This window comes from Natator depressus, chromosome 7 (assembly GCF_965152275.1).
Source record: "Natator depressus isolate rNatDep1 chromosome 7, rNatDep2.hap1, whole genome shotgun sequence".
NCBI classification, from domain to species: Eukaryota; Metazoa; Chordata; order Testudines; family Cheloniidae; genus Natator; species Natator depressus.
In genome coordinates this window covers 106,572,723-106,599,543 of record NC_134240.1, presented here as the reverse complement: position 1 = coordinate 106,599,543, position 26,821 = coordinate 106,572,723, and the positions used below count along the sequence as shown (strand labels likewise).

General features: G+C 39.8%; 1 long non-coding RNA gene across 1 annotated transcript; it reads left to right on the top strand.

Annotated features, from left to right (window-relative positions):
* The first annotated feature begins 304 nt into the window (after nt 1–304).
* LOC141991701 (uncharacterized) lies at nt 305–24,985 on the top strand. Its single transcript, XR_012640439.1, has 3 exons — nt 305–606; nt 22,658–22,743; nt 24,516–24,985. It is a non-coding gene; the product is annotated as an uncharacterized LOC141991701 (long non-coding RNA).
* Nucleotides 24,986–26,821: the final 1,836 nt, after the last annotated feature.

Below are 26,821 nucleotides of genomic sequence, written 5' to 3'. Positions count from 1 at the left end.
TGTGACTAATCTTTGCTATGCATTTGAATCTGGGATGAATTGGCTTTGCCTGCCAAAGGGAAGGAGTAACAAAGAGAGGGGACCTTGAAAAATGAGGGAGAAGCTGAGTCTTTAACTGAAAGTTCCTTTCGCTAACTGCCAGGTAACACACTGTATTAGCAGCAGTGGGAGCATTTTCCACATTATCTGCATATATGTCAAGGGGTGGGAAATGAGGAAGGAATTACAGTAGGTCCTGAAGTCAGAGGGAAAGAATATGGAAATGCACAGACGCATTAGTATCTTAAATTTAATCAGAGTTGTTTTTTTAATCAGAATATTGTTTTTCTTCTGGGAAATTTTGATTTTTCATCAAAAAATGAAAATAATAAAAATTTCTGCTGAAAACTGGCAGATTTTCCAGAAAACTTCTATAAAAGGCACTGGAAACATCTCCATTTTACCCGTTTTCTGCTCAAGCCTCTGGACTATGAACTTGTACTGATGGGAGCATTCTAACCAAGGGACTGAGGACCTTCCGATGATTTGGAAGCAACCAGAGACTTAACAAGCCAGCAGTTTATTCCATCACTGCTACAAACCTGATCCAAGAATTTTGCATTTATTGTATGTATTTGATTCCTTTAGCCAATTTTAACTCTCACCTTTTTGTTTCTTCCTTCCTTCCTTTTTAGAAATAAACCTTTAGATTTTAGATACTAAAGAATTGGCAACAATTTTTATTGAGTAAGATCTGAGTTATATATTGATCTGGGTATGTGACTAGTCCTTTGGGATCAGAAGAACCCTTTTGTTTGATGAAACTGGTTTTAAAGAACCACTCCTCTCTAAGTCTAGTGTCTTTGGTGGTGATGCAAGGACTGGAATGCCTAAGGAGACTGCTTTTCTGACTTCTTGTTAGCCAGTGTGGCGAAACAGACGTTTAATTTTGCTGTTGGTTGGGTACATCTTACGGAAGAATAACCACCAGTTTTGGAGTGTCTCTGCCCTATTTTGCAGTAGTTTGTCCTGAATTTGGTATTCTCAGTTGTGACCCATGGAGACATGGTGACAGAAAGGCAGGGAGTTTAAATGTAAAAAGTGTGTGTTGATGTATATTGCTTTGACAAATTGTGAGCACTTAAGAGTCAGTTACAGTTCTAACTTGCTTACATTGTAAATGGGAAATATTTTGCATTTCCACATATAGTGTTAAATTTATCCCATAATATGCATTTTCATCATCATCAACATCACTATTATTAATAATTTGCAATCATATAGCTGCTTCTATCCAAAGATCTCAAATCAGCTCACAAATGTTAGTACCTGTGAGGTAGGGAGGTACCATTATTTCCATTTTACAGCTGAGGAAACTTAGCCATAGAGGACCCACCTCTGAGCAACTGCTCAGTGCCCCCTGTGATATGTTCAGCTCCCTCAACTCCCACTGAGGCTAAATAACTTGCCTGGGGTCACACAGAAAGTTAGTAGAATTGCTGTGGATAGAACCTAGATCTTTTGATTCCCAATCCTGTGCCTTAAAGTTCATCCATTGCCGAGAATAAAGCTATATTAACTGTGTCATGGGGGAAATTTGTCCCCCAAATGCATTCAGAAACCAAGAACAATTCTTTAATGTTTTAGATTAAAAAAAACTTTAATTATCAAATTGAAAGAACTATCAGGATTCAGTGTGAGCCTATGCAATTGTCACACATCACTAGAGTATCTTCTGCCTTAGGGTGATTGTATGCAGCAACCACTGTCACTGCAATTAGCATATGCAATGTCGTAAAACACCATAGTTGGATGGCCACTACTTCATGAGTTATTACAACCTATAGGATCATGGGATACAACAGATAACAGTTTTCAAGTACATGAAAGGTTGTTACAAGGAGGAAGGACAAAAATTGTTCTTCTTAACCTCTGAGGATAGGACAAGAAGCAATGGGCTTAAATTGCAGCAAGGGAGGTTTAGGTTGGACATTAGGAAAAACTTCTTAACTGTCAGGGTGATGAAGCACTGGAATAAATTGCCTAGGGAGATTGTGGAATCTCCATCATTGGAGATTTTTAAGAGCAGGTTAGACAAAGAATGGTCTAGATAATACTTAGTCCTGCCATGAGTGCAGGGGACTGGACTAGATGATCTCTTGAGGTCCCTTCCAGTCCTATGATTCTATGATCACAAATGCATTCTAAATTAGCATATGCAAATTCTATTTAGATAAAAAACCCAGCTTGCTTAGTGAGTGAGACACAGTGAGCACAATACAAAATACTCTCACTAGAGGCAAATGTACAGCAGGATAACAGTACAACACATTTGGGGTACATTTGTACCCCACAAACTTTTGATACAGAAAAATGTTTCATGCTAAATCCATTTTTTTCCCCTCTAAACTGAGTACATGTGCCTATGTGACGATGTTCTAAAACAACATAGTTGGAAGACCACTAGTTCATGGAAACCTATATGCTCACGTGGTACATTACATCATGAATGTGGATGAAGGTTAATCACAAATCATGAAAGAGGTGAACACTGTTGTTTCTCATTTTGGGCCAGTTCCTGGTCTTATTGGAGTCTCTAGCAATTCTAACCGTTGAGAGTAGGATACCAGCAGCATCTACTACAACAACTAGTATGTCACAAGTTATTTTGCTCCTCTTGTCGTAGGAAACATTTTAAAAAATGTGTGCAATAAATGCAACCTCATAAACACCCATCCCTAAACAGTATTGTGAAGCTTAATTCATTCACTAATTTGAGAACCTGGGATGATAGGATCTATATATGTGCAAAGTACAATGCAACATCAAATATTTATACAACTCCTTTGAGAATTACGAGCACTGGACATCTTAGCAGGCTCAGGACCCCAAAACACTTTGGTGATTTGCTAAGGAACCTACAGCTTCATCTCAACTTATGCTATGTTTCTTCTGCATGTCTTTGAAATTGATGTGGCTTGGGCTAAAGATGCTCTTCAAAGAGAAACCATTGCTTTAAGTTGTTTTTTTCTCTTTCAACTTAAAGCTAAGTTTTGAATTGAACTCATCTTTGAGTAGATAAAAAGAGTAGCCTGGGTTTATAAATGGTAATATAAATACTGCATCGTGTCTATGTAAGACAGGTACTCATTGCACAAATAATGTGTTTATATTCACGCTTGATCTCTCAAACAACAAAAGGTTCAGACTCTGTTGTAAAATGGGCTTTAGAAAACGGAGTCTGATAATTCACTTGAAATTACCAAGCATGATGTCACTAAATAGTACTTTATGGGAGCGCGAGAACCAAAATTACATTCAGTTTTTCTTTCTGAAAATATATATATGGTCAAGACTTTCCCAAAAGATTTTCAATGCTGATTTTCAATGCCTCAAATTTTTGGTTGAGATACATTAAAGGACTCTGATTTTCGAGGGGCGGGGGGAGAAGAGGGAGGAATTCAGAACTATCTGAAAATGAGACCCTTTAAAGGATGCCTCACATTGGGCACCCAAAAATAGAGGCACTCAAAATCACTAGTAACTTTTTAAAAGCTTGGCCCTATATATTTAATAATAGGAACAAGATAATACTATTTAACATCTAATAACAATAAGACAAAGTATAGTAAGAATGTATAATGCCTCTACCTAAACAGTGGTAATGAGAGGTAACTGAATTAAAATGTATAGGGTTTTTTTGGTTGTTTTTTTCTTTTGGTTTTTAAAGAGATGGTTGTCATATCCTGAACTAAATAAACCCAGGGGTGAAAGGCGAGGGAGACTATTAGGCCAGTTTCTAGTTATTTCTGAGTTAGCAAAAAGGAGTTTCAAGTTATTATCATCATCATCATCATCATCATAATGAAAGGTGCTCTCACGTCTCAACCCTGATTAGTTACCATAAATCCATTAACTCTGATTGGCTACTGCCTTAAGTATTCCCCATTCATGGACCTGATATAATATCCATCAAAGTCAATAGGAGCCTCTCCATTGACTTCAGTGGGCTTTGGATCAGGCCCCAGGCGCTCAACTATCCCCAAAGATAAGATGAGCTATTTTCATCATTAGTGTACAGTTAATTTCCCTGTGCCATACTTGTTTTATCATTATTTTTAGTGCAGTAGAACTCAAAATGACCTTTGAAATACACAGTCCCTGCCCTGCAGAAAGCACAATCAGAAGACATTTAGCCTTTGTCTTGACATCTCACATTGCACTCTGTGTTTTGTGGGTTTAGGTATTATTATCATTAACGCCATGCTGTGTTGGCTTTTACTGCTTATTGCAGTGGTTCTCAGCTATTTTAAATTGTGGGTCACTTCTTGAAACAGAGATCCTTGTCTGGGCCCCCTTCCTTGCCAAACTCCCAATCTTAACTCCACACCTTGCCAAGGGCAATTATAACACTTGGTTCAATGCAAAGTTAGTATTAAGGCCCAGGGAGGGAGGAGAGGTGAAAATAATCTCACTTTAATGCAGTTGGTGCAGTGTTTGGTTACAACCCCTCATATATGGGCTGTTTATTTACTGCTTTCTCAGCACAGAATTTGACCTGAATTAATATTGAACCTTCCCATTGCTCTAATCTCTCCAGGTTATGATGCAATTGGGTTCCGTCCTCCTTTGTGTTTACTAATAGAGCTGAGCAGAGAACGGTCATTCTATTTCATGGAAAATTTTGATATTTTGAAATGTGGTTTTGTTTCAATGTGGAGCAAAATCCCAAAATGAAAATTTTCTCCTCAGTTGAGAATGGAGCACTCGCTTGGAGGCAGTCCATATGATGCGCTATCCCAGAGCTGGGGGCCCCGGAAGCCCTGGGGCCCCCAACTCCAAGGCAGTCCATACTTTTTTCTGACCAGCTCTATTTACTACCTCTTCCAGTTTGTCTCAACTTCAGATTTGTTTGCAAAGAAATTTCAGAAAATGACACAAATGAAGCAGCCACAAGATGCTAAGAGGTGCTGGCTTTGTTTGAGTAGGTCAAATAAACCTCTGGAAAGCATTAGAGTCCTGGATTAGACTCCAGCTTCACTACTTGAAGGCTGAAAAATGCTTTGCCATTGAGAAAAAGGCAGTTTGATGGATCACCTGAAAGCGTTCTAGGGAGTGGACAAGCAAACGATCATAAATTTAGCACTGCTGATGTATATACATCTTCATGCAAGTAAGGATCATAAAGTTATAAATTAGGGGGCTGGTCCTTAAGTAGCTGAAGATCTGGTCTGATATTTTTTACATATGAACTGCCACACTTTTCTAAACTGGATTTATTTCTGGGGTCCCTCTTTCTCCTGGCTTTCTTGGCAGAGTTACCTGGAAAGCATCACAGATACTTTGATTGACTTGCTTGTGTGATCCTGCGATTGCTTTACAGGAAGTGCTACAATGATTCCTCCTGCTTTGGTGGAAGCACCTGTCTAAAGTGACATTGAGGAGAGAGAGCTGTGTCCAAAACGAATGCAAGATATAGAGATCAAATTTGCATAAATGTCATAGCTGCTGCCAATAAATGGAATGCTCCAAATCCCTGCAGACCCTGTATTCTTGTACTGTGCAGATCATACTTGATACAACTAGCAGAGAAATAGTCTCATCCCGAGCAGTCACCCAAGATATTTAAATTCCACATACGAGGAAAAAGCAAGCTCAGTAAATAATGTGGAGTGAATTTAATGCTTCACCACAAACCTGAAATGAACAGCCCATTTCAGCCTCAGGCTCTATTCTAAGATAAAACTGTTGGAAGTCTAATATCACATTTCTAATCGAATAATTAATTTCTCTCCCTTTTCTCCCCTTTCAGTCAAAAGAGATATAATGAAGAATCTATTACAACCCTCCACCCCACAAAAAACAAACACCAGAATATTAAACAAACATAGAAAGGCATAATATTTCTAAATAACCATCCTTTGTAGTTTTAAGCACAGAAGAATACAGAGAGCCAGATCCTCAGCTGACATAAGGATAGCTTCACTGAAGTCAATACAACTACATCAGTTTACATTAGCTGAGGATCTGGCCCACTAAGCCTAGAATACAGCAAAATAAAAAGCATTAGACAGAATTCTAGCCTTGAATAGTATGTATTGTGTAATCATCTCTCAGAACATACAGATATGACAATCAATACAGTTCACATCTTGCAAAACAAATCTTGCTGTGAAAGGAGAAATTGTTATATGCCTGAGCTCATGAGCCTACCAGTCAAAAGAATAACTTGTCAGACACTTATTGTTAACATAAGTAAAGGGAAAGATTTCCTTGGAAACTCAGGGAACATATATGCCTATTGAATGCTAAAGTATAGCTAGTGGCTCCGAAAGCTTTTAGCGCATTTCTTACTGTCAGTGGCTTAAAGAGCGGTGGTATGCTCTCCATTTTATATTGCAAAAAGAAAAGGAGTACTTGTGGTAGTCTCTAAGGTGCCACAAGTACTCCTTTTCGTTTTGCGAATACAGACTAACACGGCTGTTACTCTGAAACCTGACATTTTATATTGCTGAGTGGAAAATAGGATCTATATGGTACTAAAGAGAAAGGAGAAATAATGAGACATTCTACCTGCAAAATATCTGTTACTCATATAGCTGTCAATCATGTATATCCAAACCTAATGCTGTGTAACATTTACCCATTCAGTCACACTACAGATATCTATAATTCTCATATCCATTCTGTTATACCAGGACACTGGCTATAAATCTAATTTGGGTTTTTCCTCAGCCATTTGTTTGGTGTGCAAACCAGCTAGTGTGTTTAGGAGAAAAATGCACACTTCCCAATTCGGTATGTTTACATTGCAATTAGGAGGGTTGATTGCAGCAGCACATGTGGACATACCCAAGCTAGCTTTGATCGCGCTAAATCAAAGTTTGATCTAGCGCAATCAAAGCTATCTCCGGTATGTCTACACAGGCTGAAATCACATCTCCAGATTGCAATGTAGAAACCCCCATTGATGGATCCTGGCTCATAACCAGGCTGGGAGTTAAGAACACTAAAGAGAGGGAGGTGTTAAGTCGAGTTGGTTAGAAATTTGCCAGTGGAACTTTTTTTCTGCTGGAAAATGATAATTTGTCAAAAATGATATGTTTCATGTAAATGTGTCGATTTCGATGAACGTTCATTTTGGAAGAAAAACTGGGAAAAAAGCATTTCAGTCTTTTTTTTTTGGAAATTTAGTCTTATGGGAAGTTTCAGAGTTTAATACTGAAATGGAACAAAAGGAAAATAAAACTTTTTTTTTCAATTTGCAGCATTCCCCACAAACAAAAGATCCAATTACTTCTCTGCTGTCGAGCTGAGACTTTACAAAGGGATGGGTAGAAAGAATGCTCAAGAGCAGTGATCACTGCAAACATGAAAGGATGTTTGCTCCACGGAGAGAAGGCAAAGGCATAGGGATGATATTATTGCTTTTTGTTTTTTTAAAGTGGGGGTATGATCAGAAAAGTAACTGTAAAATTAGCACCTTCGTATTAACCAGATCTGTTCATCATGTATATTCCGAGTCAGCTCTCCTGATCTCAGTGTCAAAGACAAATTCCTACAACTTGCTATTTCTGTTAGCCTTACAGAGCCAACGCAGCTATTGGAGAGTGAGTTGGGTTCTATTCTGGCTTGTGGATTGTCAACAAAATTGTTATCTAAGTTCCAGCTGCAGAATCTTTGTCACTACTGATGATACATAGACTGGAATAACAGTTTGATTTTCAAAATCCAGTGTGAGTGGTCAGTGCTAGCAAATAGAAAGGACATGCTTTATACTTGTAAAATGATCATTTGCTCTGAAGTCATTAGGGGCAAGGTCCTTAGCTAGTATACATGAGCATAGTTCTGTGATTGCTGAGTGGAGATTCAGCTATTTACACCAATTGAGGATCTGGTGCAATAAATATGGAATTTTTATTTATTGACAATTTCAGTTTCAGTTAACTGGTGACAATTTTTATATTGTCACTCTTCAGACTATAACTTTGCTTTCAATAGCATAGCTCAGTAGAAATGGGACCCTTATTTAAAAACAGGAAAATAAACAAGCTGGAACATTCCCAATATTTCAGAGAGACTAAAATGGCACCCCAAACCACAGCTCATGGCCTCTTATTTTAAAAAATTCCACATCTCTAACAACTATTTTAAAGTAGATGCTGAAATGTTTTCATTACAATGGGGCTATATGTTTTTCATTTCATTTTTCAATGAGAAAATAATTAAATAAAATATTGTTATTCAATCTAGGAACCCAGAGTTGGTCCTCAGAGGGGAGATGTGGGTTTGCAGACAAATTCTCTTGATTAAAACAAAAAATCACCTTGTATCATCATTCTTGTGGATGGAAGGTGACCCTTTGCATCGCATTGATGCACCTCTAATCTGGCTGTAGGAAGTCTTCAGATCTCAGTCTTGCTGCCTCCCCTTTTACTAGTAGGAATCAGAGTTATTTCCCTTTAACTTCTGCTTATTGCTGCAGTGATTTATGCTCCAACGGGCACAGGACAAATCACAGTCACAGATCAATATTCCATCAATAAAAACTGTAGGATTCATACAGGGTTCATGCGCTTGGCAACATTCAGGGCACACCCGGAGTGTTGTATAGGAGCTGTGCACACACAGCTCCTCTCAAGGGCATGAACCTTGGAATCTCGCCCAGATGACATGAACCGTGGGAAGCCTCCCAGGACTGGGCTCAAGGCCCGAGAGCAAGGAATGCGGTAGATAGAAATTGGTAAATAAGAATGTTAAACAAAGCCAGTGTATTCCTTTTATCTGCTGGAGAATGTAATGCGCGGGGGGAGAGAAAGAATAAAGGGGAAGGTGGAAAGCTGACAGGCAGAAGTCCGTTGGCAGACCAGCTCGCTTGCTTGCTAAAAGCTCTGTGCTGTCTTGTATTTGAACCGCCACAAAAAACCATAGAAAGAATGTGAAATCAAGGTTATCTCTGGGTTGTGATGGCATTAAAAACCTTCTGATACTTTTGCACCATAGTATATCTAAGTTGTCCTCAGTTCAAACTCCGGAGTGTGGAAATGGATTAATCTTATGCAGCAAAAGGAGACTGCAGTCTCTGGATGGGGGGAGCAGGCCACTGCAACTTTTGCCACTGGTGCACAAAGATCTCCACTGAGGTCTGGTCATACGTGTCTTGAGTCACTGGGGCCAAAGAATGGGGCTAGGGAGAGAAACATGTCCCTGAACATGGAAATGGGGCCTGGGAAATTCAAGAGGGGAGGAGAGCCTGAGCAGAACCAGAGAGTTGGAAAAGGGGGAGAAAAGCAGAATTGGGAGTAACAGGGGAAGAGGAAATAGGGGCAAAATCCTGGTCTTACTGAAATCAATGGAGTTTTGCCATTGACTTCAATCCAGCCAAGATTTTACTTCAGATGGGTAAATCTTGGAACTTGGATGAAACCCTGGTGTCCAAACAACTTACCCAAGATTTCAAGACTTTTGGGGGTAGAACTAGGATGTCTGATCATGCAGCCACCTATAAATTTTAACTTGTTTCAGTTAACTAGTCTTTTATTTTGTACATATAAATAATGAATATTTTGTGTGCATTTATGTGGAATCCCCAGGTAAATAATAAATATTTGATATGAGCAAAAATATCCTGATGGTTAATATAGGCAAAAGATTGAGAGACTGGATCAGAAAGGGAGAAAAGGTTGAGAACCCCTGAAAAAAAAGAATAAAACACGTTAGCAAAACTCTATCAAGACATTTTGATCATTACAATGCGGTTTGGTGTTTTACATTTTTCCTGCACCAAACACAATGTTGGAATAATCAGTTGCCCCTCACATTTATATCATCACTACCAATACTGAGGGAAGAGAGGGATAGATTATTATAGGGCTGACTGTATCCCTCATAATTTGAGGGCATAGTTGTTTTCATTTCTCTACAGTCTTTTTTGGAATAGCAGTTTTCTTCTCTTTTCTCTCTCTATTTTTTCACAATAATATTTTAAAGAAAAACCCAGGTATAGGGGGAAAGAAAGTTTTCCATCTCTGAATTAATGGCAAAGGCAGCCTGATGAAAGAATAATAAAGCTGTATTGCTTACACAGGAATTCTATAGTGGGCCTAATCAAATGCATTTCAAAGAATACTTTTACAAGCATTTTACAGATACTGTAAATACTATTATAGTGCAACCTCAGTGCAGGAACCTCTAGGATCAAGTTACCTCTACCTCCATGTCTAATTGAAGTTCAATTAAATGCTCCCTTTAGAATAAATTAGAGCATGAAACATTTCTGCAACTAGAACAGAAATCATGTTATAGTTATGGACTGCAGCATTACCAGAAATGTTCTTTTGTACACAGAGACTGAAAACTCAGAGTAATGTTAGGTTCTTCAGTAATACTCAACAATAAGTAGGTAATCATCATAATTCCTTTGGTATTCATTGGAACAACAACATTAATTATGATGAACACACTTAGAATTAATCTGAATGTAGTACAGTTATGTAGGAATGCCCCCTTGTGTAGTTTTAATTGATATCCTCTTCAAAACTGCTATCCTCTGTGATACTGTGGGTATCCACAGTAGTACCCTTTATACATACTTATAGAAGAGAAAGTGGGATCTTTTGCCAACTTCACTGTGGTACTTGCCTACAGCGATATTGGTTTCTCATAACACAATGTTATTTGGCTTTCTCTACAGGGTCGCAATTGTGGTTAACAGAATAGAATTGAAGTAGCATCTGAGTATATAAATCACAGGGTGAGATTCTGCTCTTAGTTACACCAGAGTAACCTTCATCAATACCCATGAAGTTACTTTGTATTTCCACTGGTGCAACTGAGAGCCAATGCTTCTGATCAAACACAGAGTCAAATTCTGCCTTTAAGTTACAACCATATAACTTCTTGTAAGCAAGACACGAGAAGTAATTATTCCACTCTACTCAGAAATGATAAGACATCAACTGGAGTATTGGTTCCAGCTCTGGGTACCACACTCTGGGAAAGGCATGGAAAAACTGGAGAAAGTTCAGGGGAGAGCAAAAGAAAGGATTAAAGGTCTAGAAAACATGACCTATGACAGTGGTGTGCAGCCCATCTGGGTAATCCACTGGCTGGCTGTGAGACAGTTTGTTTACACTGACCGTCTGCAGGCACGACCACACACACTCCCCAGTGGCGAACCACAGCCACTGGGAGCTGCGGGAAGCCATGTCTACGGACAGTTAATGTAAACAAACTGTCTCGCAGCCCACCAGCGGACTTCCCTGACTGTTTGCGTGTGGCCTGTGGGCCACAGGTTGCCTACCACTGACCTAGGAGGAAAGATTGAAAAAAATGAGATTGTTTAGTCAGGAGAAGAGAAGACTGAGGAGGGACATGATAACAGTCTTCAAATAAGTAAAAGTTTGTTAGAAAGAGAAGGGTGATAAATTGCTCTCCTTAACTGCTGCGGCCGTGACAAGAAGTAATGGGATTAAATTGCATCAAGGGAGATTTATGTTAGATATTAGGAAAATCTTCCCAACTGTCAGGGTAGTTAAGCACTGGAACAAATTGCCTAGGGAGGTTGTGGAATCTCTGTCACTGGAGGTTTTTAAGAGCAGGTTAGACAAACACCTGTCAGGGATAGTCTACATAATACTTTGTTTTGACACAGCCCAGGGGACTGGACTAGATGACCTATCGAGGTCCTTTCCAGCTTTACAGTTCTATGTTTCTATAATTCATTGTAATTGTACAGCTGGAACAGAAGTCAGAATTGGACACTAGTGTGTCAGTCTAGCTGTCAGTTAGACCTGATCCAAAATCAACTAAAGCCAATGGAGTCTTTCCAATGATTACAATGGACTTCTAATAATTGCCTGATACATGAGTACAAATCTAAAGTGACTGTTGTGAAATTACATCAGATTGACACCAGTGTAACTGAGTGCAGAATTTGGCCCAGTGGGCTCCATTGCGCAGTTACTCTGGATTTACACCATGCCCATGCAGTGTGGGAGTCCCTGAGCGTATGTGTTGCAGAACGAGCCCAGCCCACACTCACCCTGCAGTGACGCCTCCTGTCGCTCCTGTCCCCTGGGGCTGGGCCCAGTTCCCCACTCCTTACACTGTGACCTGGCACACAGGGTCACAGCGCCAGCCAGGTTTGGCAGAGGGGTGGCTGGGCCAAACCTGAGGTGTGCCACGACTCTGTGTACCAAGTCACAGCACCTGAAGTGGGGAGTCGACTACCAGCCCGTGGGACAGGAGCTGTGGGAGCTGCCACTGCTCGGTGAATTTTTCTTTGTATTTTTTTTTCAGTACTTTGTCATTTCATTTCATATTATTTCACATTTGTGGGGGAAAAAAACGGGGCTCTACCAACACCCCAAAACAGGTTTTTCTAGCCTGGTAGTTTGCAAGATGTCAAACCTAAAATAGTTGTATGCAGGGTTGTTGTACCTATGTTAGTTCCAGGATAGTAAAGAGACAAGATGGGTCAGATAATATCTTTTATTTGACCAGCTTCTGCTGGAGAAAGAGACATGCTTTCAAGCTACACAGAACTCTTCCTCAGGTCTGGAAAGGTACTCCCAGTGTCACCGCTAAATACAAGGTCAAACAGATAGTTTACCATAAGTAGTTAGCACATATTCTAAGGGATGGCCTGTTAACACCCCAGTAGTCATAGGACAAAAAGAGGGGGGTTAGTACGTTACAGATTATTGTAATAAGCCATAAATCCAGTGTCTTTATTAAGACCATGATTTTCAGTGCCTTCAAACAACCCGCCTACCTCTCCAAGCTCATCATCAGAAGCAAACTTCCCACAGATCAGGGCATTCTAATTCAAAGAGGCACTAGACCCTGCCAGAACAAACAGATGTAAAATCTGCAGCCATATTTCCACTGCGACAATAATCAATACCCCCCACATTACATCTTTCAAGATCCATAGGTCCTACACATGCCTATCACAACATGTGGTGTACCTCATCCCATGCACTAAATGCCCCAACAACAACAACTATGTGGGTGAATTGACATGGGAAAATGATAAAAGACAAAACCACCATATCACCTGTAGGTGAACACTTTTCTCAAAATGATCATTCTATATCTCACCTGTCAGTCCCCATCCTCAGAGGAAACCTGCACAACACTTTCAAAAGATGAGTCTGGGAGCTTAAATTCATAACTTTGCTAGACACTAAAAATCATGTGACATTCCAAGACCTGAAGAAGTCGTCTGTGTAGCTCAAAAGCTTGTCTCTCTCATCAACTGAAGTTGGTCCAGTAAAAGATTACCTGACTCACCTTGTCTTCCTGAATTTAAAATATTATTCTTATTACACTCTTTGCCTTTACTCCCTTCAGTTCAATTCTAAAGTGGCCACGGTCTCTCTTTCTGTAGATCAAGAGCCAATCATGTATGTCATCTGAGAACTAGTAATCACAGTTTTCAAACATTATAATACATTAATCTCTAAGAACGTTGGCTGCTAAAAATCTTTCTGGCATTGTGGATGGGAAAGCAATCACAATGACTTGACTTTAAAAAGAGTGGATGTCATCTAATTTACTCCATTATGTTGTTTCTGAATTTTAATTACATAAAACTTCACAGTACTTTAAAAATATAGAGAGAAATTATTAATAGTTGCACTTGAGCCTACATTCTCTCTTTCAGCAAAGTCTGCTTCTGTTCCATCATAAGAATTTCCTATCTTTTTTATCTGATAAGCACTACAACTGCCCAGTGAAATAAAAATCTAAATCTGGATCATACCCAAACAGTGGGCTAGATCCTCAGCTGGTATAAGCTGGCGTAGCTCCATTGAAATCAATGCCAATTTAAGCCAGTTGAAGATCTGACATAGTATTTTCTTATCCATCTTTACCAGTAGCTGTTACTACTTTCAGTATATTTGGGCAAGACAAGCAAACTCCTGCTTAAATTCTGAAATATATTTGTTTGCCAAATTATTTACTTGCTGATGCAAAAACTGTAGGATTATCCGACAATGGTGTAAATTTGTAGTTCTGCACATTGTAAACAACTGTGGATCAAATTGACTAATGAATTTAACTGATGTGGAATAAGAAGCTGCTTTGCATTGTGAGCTAGAACTATACCAGATCATTTACTGAAAAAGCAGCCTTCACTTTGACGAAATGCCATAGGTTGTATGAAATTACCAGTAACACTCACATAAAATCAGTTGTGTAGTCTGTTCCTTCGTCTGCTGTCTTGTTGCATCCTTTAATGCAGGCAAGACAAAGGCAAAGCAAAAGAAAGAAAACGCTGAGGATGGCACACTAATGCTAAAGCAAAAATAAGCACCATAGTCTCACAAGCATTTCTAGGCTACATTACAGGGAATAACTAAATTATTAATACATTTTCTGGGCATCTAATCAGTAATATCAAATATATGTCTGAATACCATCTTTATGTACTATGTAGTCTGTGTCTGTTCAGAGAAGGCAAAGCTTATGGGTAAAACAAAACAGTAAATATTGGAAATCCTTGTTATTAATTCAGTCCTAATCCTCAGCAGTTTTGTGCTCTGCCTGATCCTGGCCAGCTGTGTGCCAGTCATGTCCTGTAAGTCAAGTCAGAACAGCCTAAGGGTTGCAGCATCAGGGTTACACTGGTTGCTAATGGCCCCAAAGATTCATAGAGCAGCTGGAGATTGCCAGGGTTTAAAGAGGATCTGGTCACACCCCCTTTTCCCAAATCACACCCTATTATACTGGCTACATAATATCTTTTTAAAATATTGCATTATTATTATGATTATATAAATCGAGTTAGAATCTAGGAGCCTTAGTCATGGACCAGGACCACAGTGTGCTAGGTGCTGTACAAATACAAAAGAAAAAGGCAGACTCTGCCCCAGAGAGCTTACAATCTAGTCTACATATTCAACCAAAGAATCTATTTCATTAGCTGAGATGGCTGAATGTTTACAAAGAACCATCTTGGATGTTTGGCAAATAGTAAACATTCTGTCGTCTTGAACACATGTTCTTTAATTCACTGCAAATACATTAAACACCTAAAACCCAGGAAATTCAAAGATTTCAAAGTAGGTTTTAACAACTTGCTTCCAATTTTGCAGGCACAAATTTTGCACTCATAATTTGTTTTGAGTGAAATATTACTAGTGAGATGCCTGCCTATTCATAGCTAGTTTGAAGCACTAGCTGAAAGGTATCACACAAAAGCATCATAGAATAAGACTGAGAAAGGTTGTGATGCCAAGATGGTCCTTTGGAAAGAAAACCCTGCAACTGGAGACTGCTCCTAGCTCTACTAAAATCAAAAGGAAGCTCTGGTGTGGCAAATCCTGTGCTCCTATATTGTGTGATCTTGGGCAAGCCACTTCACTAGAGATGGACTTGAATTGAAACATAGATCTATATGCAAGTGGGTAATGGGTTAATTTTTAGGACATCACAGCGAAAGCAAGCCACTTAAGTCCTGCATAAAAAAACACAATAGCCAGTCTCACAAATGTTTCATTATTGCAATGGCCAGACCTATGGCTTGCTATTACTTACTGTGCTTTTTGGTTACACGAAGGAGTTTCAGACAACTCAGGTCTTCCTTGATATCATCACTGAGTTATCTTGTAACCGGCACAATGCTACATCTGGCCCTGTTGTAATACTATAAAACAATCATGAAGATTTAAAAAGTAGAATTTCCCAAAGCCTGGGGTGTGACGACCCCATAGGTGATGTGAAGGAGTAACAGTGGGAGCATAGACAGACCTCTCAATTGTTTTCCAATCTCAGCTTTCATTTTAAAGAGTCAGTATCTTGCTGTTCTGATTGCTGCATCTTGGGCCACTTGGGTCACATTTCTAAGGTTTTTTTGCAATGTCTGCACAGAGCCTGGAACAATACCTCTGATAGGTGCACTCACGGTCCCATTTGTGTTGCTCATCAAAACGGTTTAGAAAGGAGAGGATGTACCATGTTATGAAGATGTTCACCAGCATCTGCATTTCCCCAAGTATTGGGGGTGTGAAGGTCTAGTCAGGGGAAGGAGGGAGTTGTATAAATTAAGATGTGCAGGTCTTTAACCACCCTGGGCAAGGTTGCAGGGCAGGGATGTTTTTTAAAGGGACCTTCCAGTTCAACAAGCAGAAGGCTCTACTCACAATACTGCAAGCTAGGAACTTGCGACTTTATTCAACTGCATCACAGAACAGAGTGGAGCAGAAAAATTCCCATTAACCAAACAGTTAACCTCATTAAGGCCACTTTACTATAGGTGGGAGTTATTTCCTGATGGGGACTCAGCTTTTAAAGGGTTGGGAGCATTGCAGGAAGTGATCTACAAATGCTCACATGGTAACTGCACGCTACATAGACAAGTAAACAAATGCTTGACAGCTTGCATGCATCAGCTTATCAGTTCTCATTCCATAAACTACCAAGGCCTTTAAATAAACAAAACCTGCATTTGCATATTGGTCTTAATAAAGATCACATTAATTTATGCTTCATCTCCCAGGGCATTTCTGATGGTTTTACCATCTCAGATTGTAGAGCTAACTGATGTTGCAAGATGGCAAATTCACACCGGTGCCTTATTTTTCTGGTGCAAGGTTTCCTTATGAGGGATGACAATATTAAATATCAACTAATAGAAATCTGCAAAATCTGTCCCACACTAGTCACTTGGTAAAATTACATGAGAGTTATGGGAGAAAACAATATACTTACAGATTAAATAGGATATTTTCATTTGTTGAACTCTACATTTTATATGATCGGTCAAACAGCAATGACCTGTACATTTGTATACAAACCTGTGTATTGTGTTCTTAATGAAGCAGCAGTTCTATCTTCTGAGATGGACACTTAGATCAGATTTTGCCACCTTTGGCACAAGCTGTGTGTGACATCAGTTAACAAGACTGGGTTTCCAGCCTAATAAGATCCCCTTCACCAGTGGTCTGAGAAGAAAACTTCTAAAAAAAATCAGAACACCTTCTGTGCTCCGTCGACTTACCCCAGCGGTTCTCAAACTTCATTGCACCGTGACCCCCTTCTGACAACAAAAATTACTACATGACCCAGGAGAGGGGGACCAAAGCCTGAGCCCATCTGAGTCCAGCGGCCCTGGGCAGGGGGCGGAGGGACAAAGCCAAAACCCACGGGATTCAACCCTGGGCGGGGGAGGGGAGGGAGCTGTAATCTGAGCTCTGCCACTTAGGGCTGAAGCAGAAGCCTGAGCCCTGCCACCCAAGGTGGTGGGGCTTAGGCTTCGGCCTTGGACCTGGGCAATGGGGCTCAGGCTTTGGCCCCGGGCCCCAGCAAGTTTAACGCCAGCCCTGGCAGCCCCATTAAAATGGGATCACAGCCCACTTTTGGGTCCTGACCCACATTTTGAGGACCACTGACCTACCCAATATGTCTAACAAAACATCATCTGCATGTCCCTGTGGTCGATACGAAATAAGTGCACCCTCTAACAGCTGCAGCTTGTGAGAAAAGATTCGCTCTGCTTGTTCTGGACACAGATAGATGCACTGAATCTGACAATGACCTAGGAATTTCAATTAGGAAAGAACTTTCCTGTTAGCATTGCCTGGTCCCTGCTTTTGGAATAGAATTCAAATCTTATTCACAGATGCTCAAAGCTTAGCAACTCCGGTTGTCACAATTACCCAGCATAGAAGCCTCTCCCTCTATCCCCCACATTATCACTGACACATTCTTGGGTGGTGGAAGCCTGTGGAATGATAATGTAACATGATTCACAGTGGGAAATCCCCTCCGCACAGTCCTTCTGCAGCTTGAAGGTATGGTTGCATTGAATACAGCCATAGCTGCATATTTTAATTTCTTTCAGCATTGTGAAGGAGTTTTACTGTGCATTTAGAAGTGCTATTGCTAACCAGTCAGCCTACTCGGAGTGTGCAACTAAGGACTTTCTGAAAAGTAAGTACAGTGTACTGGACCAGGTTCGCCCCGGTATAACTCAACTGAAGTTACACCAGAGATGAATTTGCCCAGAGACTTTTCATTGAGAAAATATTACTGCTTCCCTTACTGTTATTGTTACAGAGGCTCCTGGCATGGGTAGAGGAATATTATGAAATGTCAAATCAAGATCAGAGCCACTGCATTATCAGAAAAGAGGAATCCTCAGGGTATGATTTCCCCTGGCATCATAACAACACTCATAATCCTGGCTTTCCTGAATGGAAGATGATAAAAGGCCAGGTGTGGCATCCATTAAGTTATCAGAACTCATCCCTTCTCATGTCTTCTGGGACTAGTTCCAAGTAGAGATGGGACAGAACCAAGGCTCCAGATCTGAACAACCAAAGTTCTGGGCTACTCAGAATCCAAGACTCAGATAACTTTTATGAATGGCCCCTTGCTTTTACAATATGCCAAAAACACCCCAGATCCAAACTCTCAGGGGTTCAAATTTTGCAACTTGTTTGTATTTCAAGAGGTAGCCATTCCATTGTATTGTTATCTCATGGTATTAGCATTATTCATTCTTCCTCCTTTAATTCCACCCGAGTTTTACATTTCCTATTTAATGTAACTTTGTTCCCTGGAGGCCAACTGTCATTTTTCACCAAATGACCTGAAGAAGAGCTCTGTGAGCCCGAAAGCTTGCCTCTTTCACCAACAGAAGTTGGTCCAATAAAAGATATTACCTCACCCGCCTTGTCTCTCTCATTTTCAACAAAGTGAGTTTGCTAATCGAGGGTCAGATTCTGATACCATCACGCACTTAACAGCATCTTAATACACAAATAGCTCCATTGAGGTTATGCTGTAAGGTTCGACTAAGAGTAAGGATATCAGAATTTGGCCTCAAGTGAGATTTCCCTTTACTACCTTGGAAAATTGATATAGTTTAACTTGGAATTACAATAACTGCCAAGGACAGGTTTCAGAGTAGCAGCCATATTAGTCTGTATTCACAAAAAGAAAAGGAGTACTTGTGGCACCTTAGAGACTAACCAATTTATTTGAGCATAAGCTTTCGTGAGCTACAGCTCACTTCATCGGAATGCATCTGATGAAGTGAGCTATGCATCCGATGAAGTGAGCTGGAGCTCACGAAAGCTTATGCTCAAATAAATTGGTTAGTCTCTAAGGTGCCACAAGTACTCCTTTTCTTTTTGCGAATAAGTGCCAAGAAGACAAAATGGTTGCATCTTGGGGGACAATAGATAAAGTACAGAAATGCAGCAACAGTGAAGTCGTAGAACAAGTAAAATCTCATTTGTACCTAGGAAGCTTGATCAGTGCCGATGGCTCCATCAAGGATGAGGTATAGAAATGATGTGCGTTAGCTACAAAGGCTGCAGAGAAGTTGATGAAATTATGGATTGATAGAAACATCACTTTGATGCCAAAGTGAAAATTTATGAAACCCCCTACTAACAGTATTACTCTATAGTCTGGAAACAGCTGCATTAAACGAAACAGACATCAGAAAGCTGCAGGCAGTAGAGATGAGAGTTCTTTGGAAGATGGCAAGTGTAAAGTGGAATAATATTAAGGCAAATGAAAAAGCTAGAAGGTGAGTAGGATGTGGGTACAGGATTGGCTTCAACCGAGAAGATTGTGGCAGTGTGGACACAATAGAAGACAGATGATAGTATGGCCAAGAAAATAATGTGAACACAACCAACGTCAATCAGAGGCTGGCCACTGATTAAATGTCAGGATGTTGTATGCAGGGACATGACCAGGCTGGAGGTAATGGAAGAACAAGCCACGGACATAAATGAATGGTGACCTCCATCTGTAAGGATGCTTTGTGATGAGAAGTGATTCTCCTATTACATACAGCCCTATGAATACTTTAATATAGTTCACTGTATATTATTGTTACAAAAGTAGATTTAACACAGGTATTTGGGATCATTAATTGGTTTTATGAGCTGTAAGATCACAACAAAGTATGCAGTACATACTGTACTGGAAAACCTGCTGACTGCAGTGCCATAAATAGCCAAATGGCTCTTAACAGGATATATGCATTGCACTATTTAGCTCTAGCTGTTTTGACTGGCGTGTAACTTAAATGCAACTGTTGTAGCCTGAAAATATATCCATATCCATTGGGGCAAATGTGGAAATACTGTTGACCTATTTCAAAGCTTTTATTCCAAAGACAGGTGAGAAATGACAAAGTCCACTGAAAATAATGTTACACTCTGCTGGGCTTTGTAATTACGGGAATTTATAGAGCTTACTTTGTTGATATAGTGGAATGTAGCACTGTTGTATGTGTTAGTAAATTTTCTCTGTGTAGGTAGATGCAGTGAGTAACTATACTTACTGCGGTGTAGTTCTAGGCCACAAGATGGCTCCAAGCGCATGCATTCAGGGCCTAATAAATTTTCAGCATGTGCACTTGACATGATTTCATTAAATGAGGAGTAGTGAAATACTTTAATGTTCAGAATAACTGTCTAATTAGACATAATCGTGAGACAACTAGAGACATTTATACAGTAACTAAAGAGAAATGTTAACAATTTTCTTGTAGAGAGGTTTAAATATGATATTCATACAAGATAATTACATCTAAAGACTGTTTGTAATTCTTTTGAGCTGCATTCTTTGAAGTTTCTTTTGCCCATTAGAGCCCTCTTTAGGGTAAGAAACCATCACCAATGGACAGAATAGTAGTTATTTAGGCACCAAACCCTCAATAGTTGCACTTTGCATATCCAGACCAAAAGCCAAATTCCATCTGCCATGTGCATCAAAACATTTTCTGCCTTGATTCTGGTTCCCTGTACAAAAGTCCTTCATGACCAGGGTAATGGAGGAGAAGTTCTAAGGTAACATCTAGGGTTAAGGGTTATATAGTATGCCTGTGCAATGCAACGTATACACTCTATGATCTGGCAGTGGCAATTAAGTGTCTCTACCTGCACAGGCTATTCTTATTCCTAGCAGGAAAAAACTTTGTGTAACTTAGTGGTAGAGTTACAGCCAGAATAGAGGTGTTTTTTCAGTGATGTGCCCATTTCAAAACCATTTCCATAAGGAGACAGCTATCCTGAACTATGCAAAGATGTATATACTGCAAGAACATGCAGCCCAAGAAACAGGTCTTGTTGGCAAAATGTGCGTATTTTATGGAAAATTAATTTGCTAGATACATACAGCAGACAAATCACCTAAATGTCTTAAAGAATTCTGTCCTGTGGAAATTCTGTAACTACATAGAAGTCTTTAGCTAATTCAGTAGGCTAAATCCCTCAGTAACATAAACTGTGGAAGTCTGAGGTACAACTTGTTTGCTGCCACTTCTCCTAGAACAGATCCCTAGAGATCCTTCAGTCCTGATTGCCACATATGTCAATCAGCACTGGAGGGTGTGATGTCAGGATGACTTCTTGAGTATGTACAGGGAATCCTAAATATGAGGGGGGTGTGTGGGGGGGGGGGGGGAAGAGAGAGAGAGTGAGGTTTCCCTCAGTGGCTGCTCAGGGTATGTCTTCACTACCCACCGGATCGGCAGGCAGTGATCGATCCAGTGGGGATCTATTTATCGCGTCTAGTCTAAACGCGATAAATCAATCCCCGAGCGCTCTCCCGTCGACTCCTGTACTCCAGCGCCGTGAGAGGTGAAGGCAGAGTCAACGGGGGAGCGGCAGCAGTTGACTCTCTGTGGTGAAGACGCCACAGTAAGTTGATCTAAGTACGTCGACTTCAGCTACGTTATTCACGTAGCTGAAATTGCTTAACTTAGCTCAATCCCCCGCCCCCAGTGTAGACCAAGGCTCAGAGTCGATTGGTCAGGCAGCCATTCAGAAAAGAGAGTGAGGGACAGTAGTCCCAAAATTAAAGAATGAATAGCTCCAGTATCATTGAAGGCAAGAAGCCCAGGGAGAGAAGGGCTACAAAATAATGCAGTTGAAAGATGTGAGTTCGGTTCATTTGGACATTTTCTTTGTTTCTAATCTGTCTGGGCTCACCCCAGCAATTTTTTGCTTTGAGTGTCAGATTCAAATGGACCTAATGCTCAAAGAAAAACTCACTTTGCATCAAAACTGTTAAGATTTGTTTGATTAAAATGAAAAGCTAGGCCCAACTTCACTGAAAATATTCTCAAATCTTAGCAAATTATTTGACAAACTTGGGCTGAATGAAAAATCAAACTAGGTGAGACTTTGGTTTCAGACTTCATTCCAAACATCTTGCATGATTTTGATGGAGAATTGATATTCTTGTCTTTTGAGATATTTTTTGCTCTGAGGTATAGAGGTCACTTATAGGTAGCAGCAAATAGGGCTGTATGGCAGGCTCTCTCACCAATGGGCCCAATTTTCCCTTTGTGAAAGTACAGTTTCCATTGCCTTTAACAGTTGCACCAGTGTAAACAAATGTAGAATAAATTCAGCTCTGTTACACCAACAGTGACTTTCATTTGGTGGCTTCAGTTGAGTGAAGTAATTCAATGGAAAGGCTTAGTGAAAATATGCCACATTTACATAAGCGCAAGATACAGCGGAGCATGGCCCACAGGAAGCAAGATAGTCCCAGATATTCTAGTTGTATTTGCCAAGTGTCTCAATATCTAGGCTTGGCTTTCCACTCTGGAGGACATCTTTGATATCCCATATGCTCACAACTAAATTATACTTGCAAATATTGTATTGGTCATTTTTTTTTTTCTGTTAATTAACAGGTGGTGCTGGCTCTGGCCCACTTCCTATGACACAAATGTGTAACCATATACTTTATCTCTTCACAACCATCTGAAACCATACCTCAGTAAGTATGCTTTCTCTCTATGACCTTATATAAGCAAAAATACAGGTTAGTTCATTCTGGAGTGAATTTTAGTAACTAAGGAATGACTTTTATAGGTCCAAAAGTTCTCCCATGAGATAATTGCCCATAAACATAAGGATTTAGCCAGAAATAAATGGCATGAAGAAATGTATTCCACATTTTCCATCATTTTCACTGCTTATAGTTCTGGTTTTGATAAAAACCTGAAATAACAGATGGTACATTGTGTTAGGCTGTGGGACTTTTCATCTACAAGGCTATGCACAAAGTTCAGTCCCAGGCTACGGTGACAAAATTGTTCTAGGATGCATGTGAAATGAGTTGGTGGCGGCATTCCAGTTCCTAAAGCCTGGGTATTCACATCACCATCTCAGATCCTGGTCTTTCACTGAGAAGGTGTGGGTGGATTCCTGTGGCCATACCTTGACTTCAAGGCTCTGGGTGGACACGGGGGTCTGCCTGCACAGTTCTCAATGCAGGGTCAAGGTCTTAATTTGCACTTTTTGGTAACCTTGTTGGCAAGCTCACATTGGAGGCCTAGGGCAGGGTTATGAATTCCCTCTTACACTTGAAGATGGCCCCTTAACTTAAGGTTCAATCACATTAGCAGGGCAGTTTAAGGAAATTTACACTGCTACTGGCCAAGTGGTACCTGTTCCATGTATAAACTAGCCTTGAATTTCTAGTGCTATCAATCCTTTTCACCATTATTAAAATCACTAACTGTATAATGGGAGAGGAAAAGACAGAAAGTAGACTGGAAAAAATGCTCAATCTTCAGACTACAGAATTTTTCAACAAAAAGTTTTTATTAAAAAATGCTGGCTCAACGAAACCAAAACTTGTCATGGTAAAAGGACAGCTTTTGATTAATTTTTTTTCTAAAAATTTTTCACATAAAAGTTTTGAAGTTGTTAAAATGTAACATTTTAATGTTTGCAAAGTGAAAAGTCCAGTTTTCTTGGTTCAAAATGACTTTGTTTTAAAAACCAAAGTTAATTTACAGTTTAAAAAAGTGTTTCAAAATAAAAACGGTCAACATAAAAATGAAATACTTCTATTGACCCAAACCTATTTGTGTTTTTTGTAGAATTTTAGTTTGTGAACATTTTTGAGGTTTTATAGTTTTGTTCCAGTTTGGGATGGGATGGGATTTCCCCCCCAAAAAATCTTGAACATTTTCCCAGAACAGGAAAATAGTTTCCCATCCAGCTCTACTTAGGACATAGTTCCTCAGATGAAAAAGCGTTCAGTTATAACTTCCCATGTTTATAGCCCCACAGTGTGGCCAAGGGAGGTAGTAATTTCTATTTAGAGGTGGGATATTAGCAGAAACCATGGGGTCAAATACAGGAACAATTCAACTGAAATTAATGAAATCTGCTTAGAGCAGGGCTGAATTTGGCATATGAACTTTAATGACAACCTTGTGTTGTTATCCCAAAATCAATGCTAGTGGAATCTGACAACCAAACTTTGGCATTATAATGAATGATATCAGAGTGTGTTTAAATCCTCATCACATATAACCGCGATACTGTTAAAGAACTTCTGTGCATGGTACCTCCAATTTAGAAGAAGTCAATTTACTGAGAAACAACACCTTGTCAGCTGCAGAGATGTGAAGAGAGAGAGAGAAAATGGAAATCAGAGTATTTGCATAGCCCTCAATTGTAAACAAGAGTATCCTTTTCATTGTATTTGTTTATTGTTATTGTGATTGATTTGACTGTTTTTGATTCTGCTCTCAGATTTGGGAAGATAAGGCAAATCCTCTCCTGACTGAGCCCAAATATTGATACCTCAAATCTCCCTCTCCTGAAGACAGCTTTGGTGAAACCACAAGGAACTGCTGGGAGCACAGCACTGCAGCAACAATGTTAAAGCAAAGACTGAAAGAGCTGTTTGATTTTGACTCCCTACGTCAGTTACAGCAGTTCGTGTTCCGTTGCGGGGGGATGAACTACCTTATTCTTGCTTTCTGCTCAAAGGTGATTTTTTTTTAAGTCATTATTATTTACTATTTACATTGCAGCAGCACCTAGGAATCCCAGTCATGGACCAAGACTCCACTATGCTAGGTGCACACCGAATAAAAATATGGTTCCTGCCCCAAAGAGCTTCGAATCTAAATATAATCAAAATCCACAGAACAACTTTAAATTATTCAAGCATGAAGAAACAAGTCACATTTCACAGCATAAGATATTTTTACTTAGTTACCACCCCTTCCTTTTCCAACCCCATTTTGAAACTACATAATGTGTAATCCCCATTCATTTGATTTGCCATCCTTTGTTTTCAGTACAATAATCATAATAATGAGTCACATCATAGCATAAATTTTAAAGCAGAAACCTGTGGTCAGGCACAATGACAAGGAAAATACATTATTCAAGAAACCACTGATAACTTGAATGCCTGTTCATTCTAAAGCAATGTGTAAGGTCCTGATCCAAAGCCCATTCCAGTCAGAAAGACTCCCATTGACTTCAATGGGCTTTAATTCAGGCTCTCAGGTTTTTACTTTTTTGCAATGATGTGGAGATAAGAGTAGCTTTGAAATAACAAACTTCATTCAGAATTCTGGGTGCTCTGATCTATGATTCACCTTGTTACCCTCCTTGCCTCCGGAGACAGAAAGATTTGTTTGTGCTTGACTGGATGTCAGCTCCCTGATATCACCAGTCTGTTAGCCACCCAACAACCTCCTCAGGGCTCTGCCAGCCTTTACTATTGTTAGCCTGCAAGGCAAAGATGAACTTTAGCCCCCGAGTCCTTCTGAAAGCAGCCCCTTGTAGTATCTAGCCCCGTGAATGGACATTCACAGAAATTACCATGTTTGCTGTCTCCAAGAGACCAGTATGTACCCAACTTGGGTGGTACAACTCAGGATCAGGTCCTTTAAAACATCATAGCACTGAGATACTAGTTATAATGAAAACAATCATAAGTTTATTATCAAAGGCTAAGATTTAAGAGATAGTAAATAAGAAAAATAGAAGCAGAAATTGTTACATATAAAACAAAAACATCAAACGCAAACTTGAGTCTACACTTATTAGTTATCTTTCCTGTACTATAAAGCAGATTTTCCCCCAAGGATTCAGTCTTTCATGGAGCTAGCTGGTTTTCAGTTAGCCAGGATTCATGGATATCAGTGAATGGATAACAAAATGTTTTTTTGCTTCTCCTTTTTGTCCACAGCCAGCATGACCCTCCCTCCCTCCCCACTCCATGGTTCCATTTCCGGTGGGCTGGCTCCAAGTTGCCGTTCACATTTTCATATTGATCCCTTATGCAAAAACAGGGCTTTGATTGTGTTGGTGTACTATGAACCAGGGCAGACAGGCAATTCTACATTCCTTTGTCAGGCAAAACCTGCTTGTCTGCCCTGCCTAGGACATAGATTTTTAAAATCTTTTCAGTACATATACACAACTCCTTAAATATCATCTGTACATACATCTCACAGCAATTATGAGAATTGGTACCTCACAGGATATTCTTTATAGATAAATACTAGGAAAGTGGTGTGCTCGGTACGGTGAGTTTGTCAGATCTGTTGGGAGTTGCTGACACAGAACAGTGAACCCTTTACCAACTGGCACCAATGGGGCTCGGTCTCATAAATTCCTTTGGGAATCAGGAATTGCCCAACTGTGAGAATGTAGCTTCCAGTTCTTCATGGGAAACAACTCCGATTTTCATCCGTCAAAGATCAGGGAAAAAATTTATATCGATTATCCTGCAGACTGGATAATCTTCTTGCTTCTCGTTAGTTATTGTACATGGCAGTGGTTTAATTCTCCTCTGGCACAGAAAGTTTCAAAATATGTAGGATGGTGATGGTGTTGTCATTAAATAATCCAAGCATAGTAGATCTATGGTTTGCTTCTTGACCTACATAACTACCAATGTGTAATTATCTAACTATATAAGAGCAGAAAAGTTAGATGTTCTACCACCTTTTCAAAGGATCTCGAATTTCTCTGGGCTCCATTATAAAAGAGATAAACCTTGTAGCCATCAGTCCATGAAAGCTCTAAGGGATGCA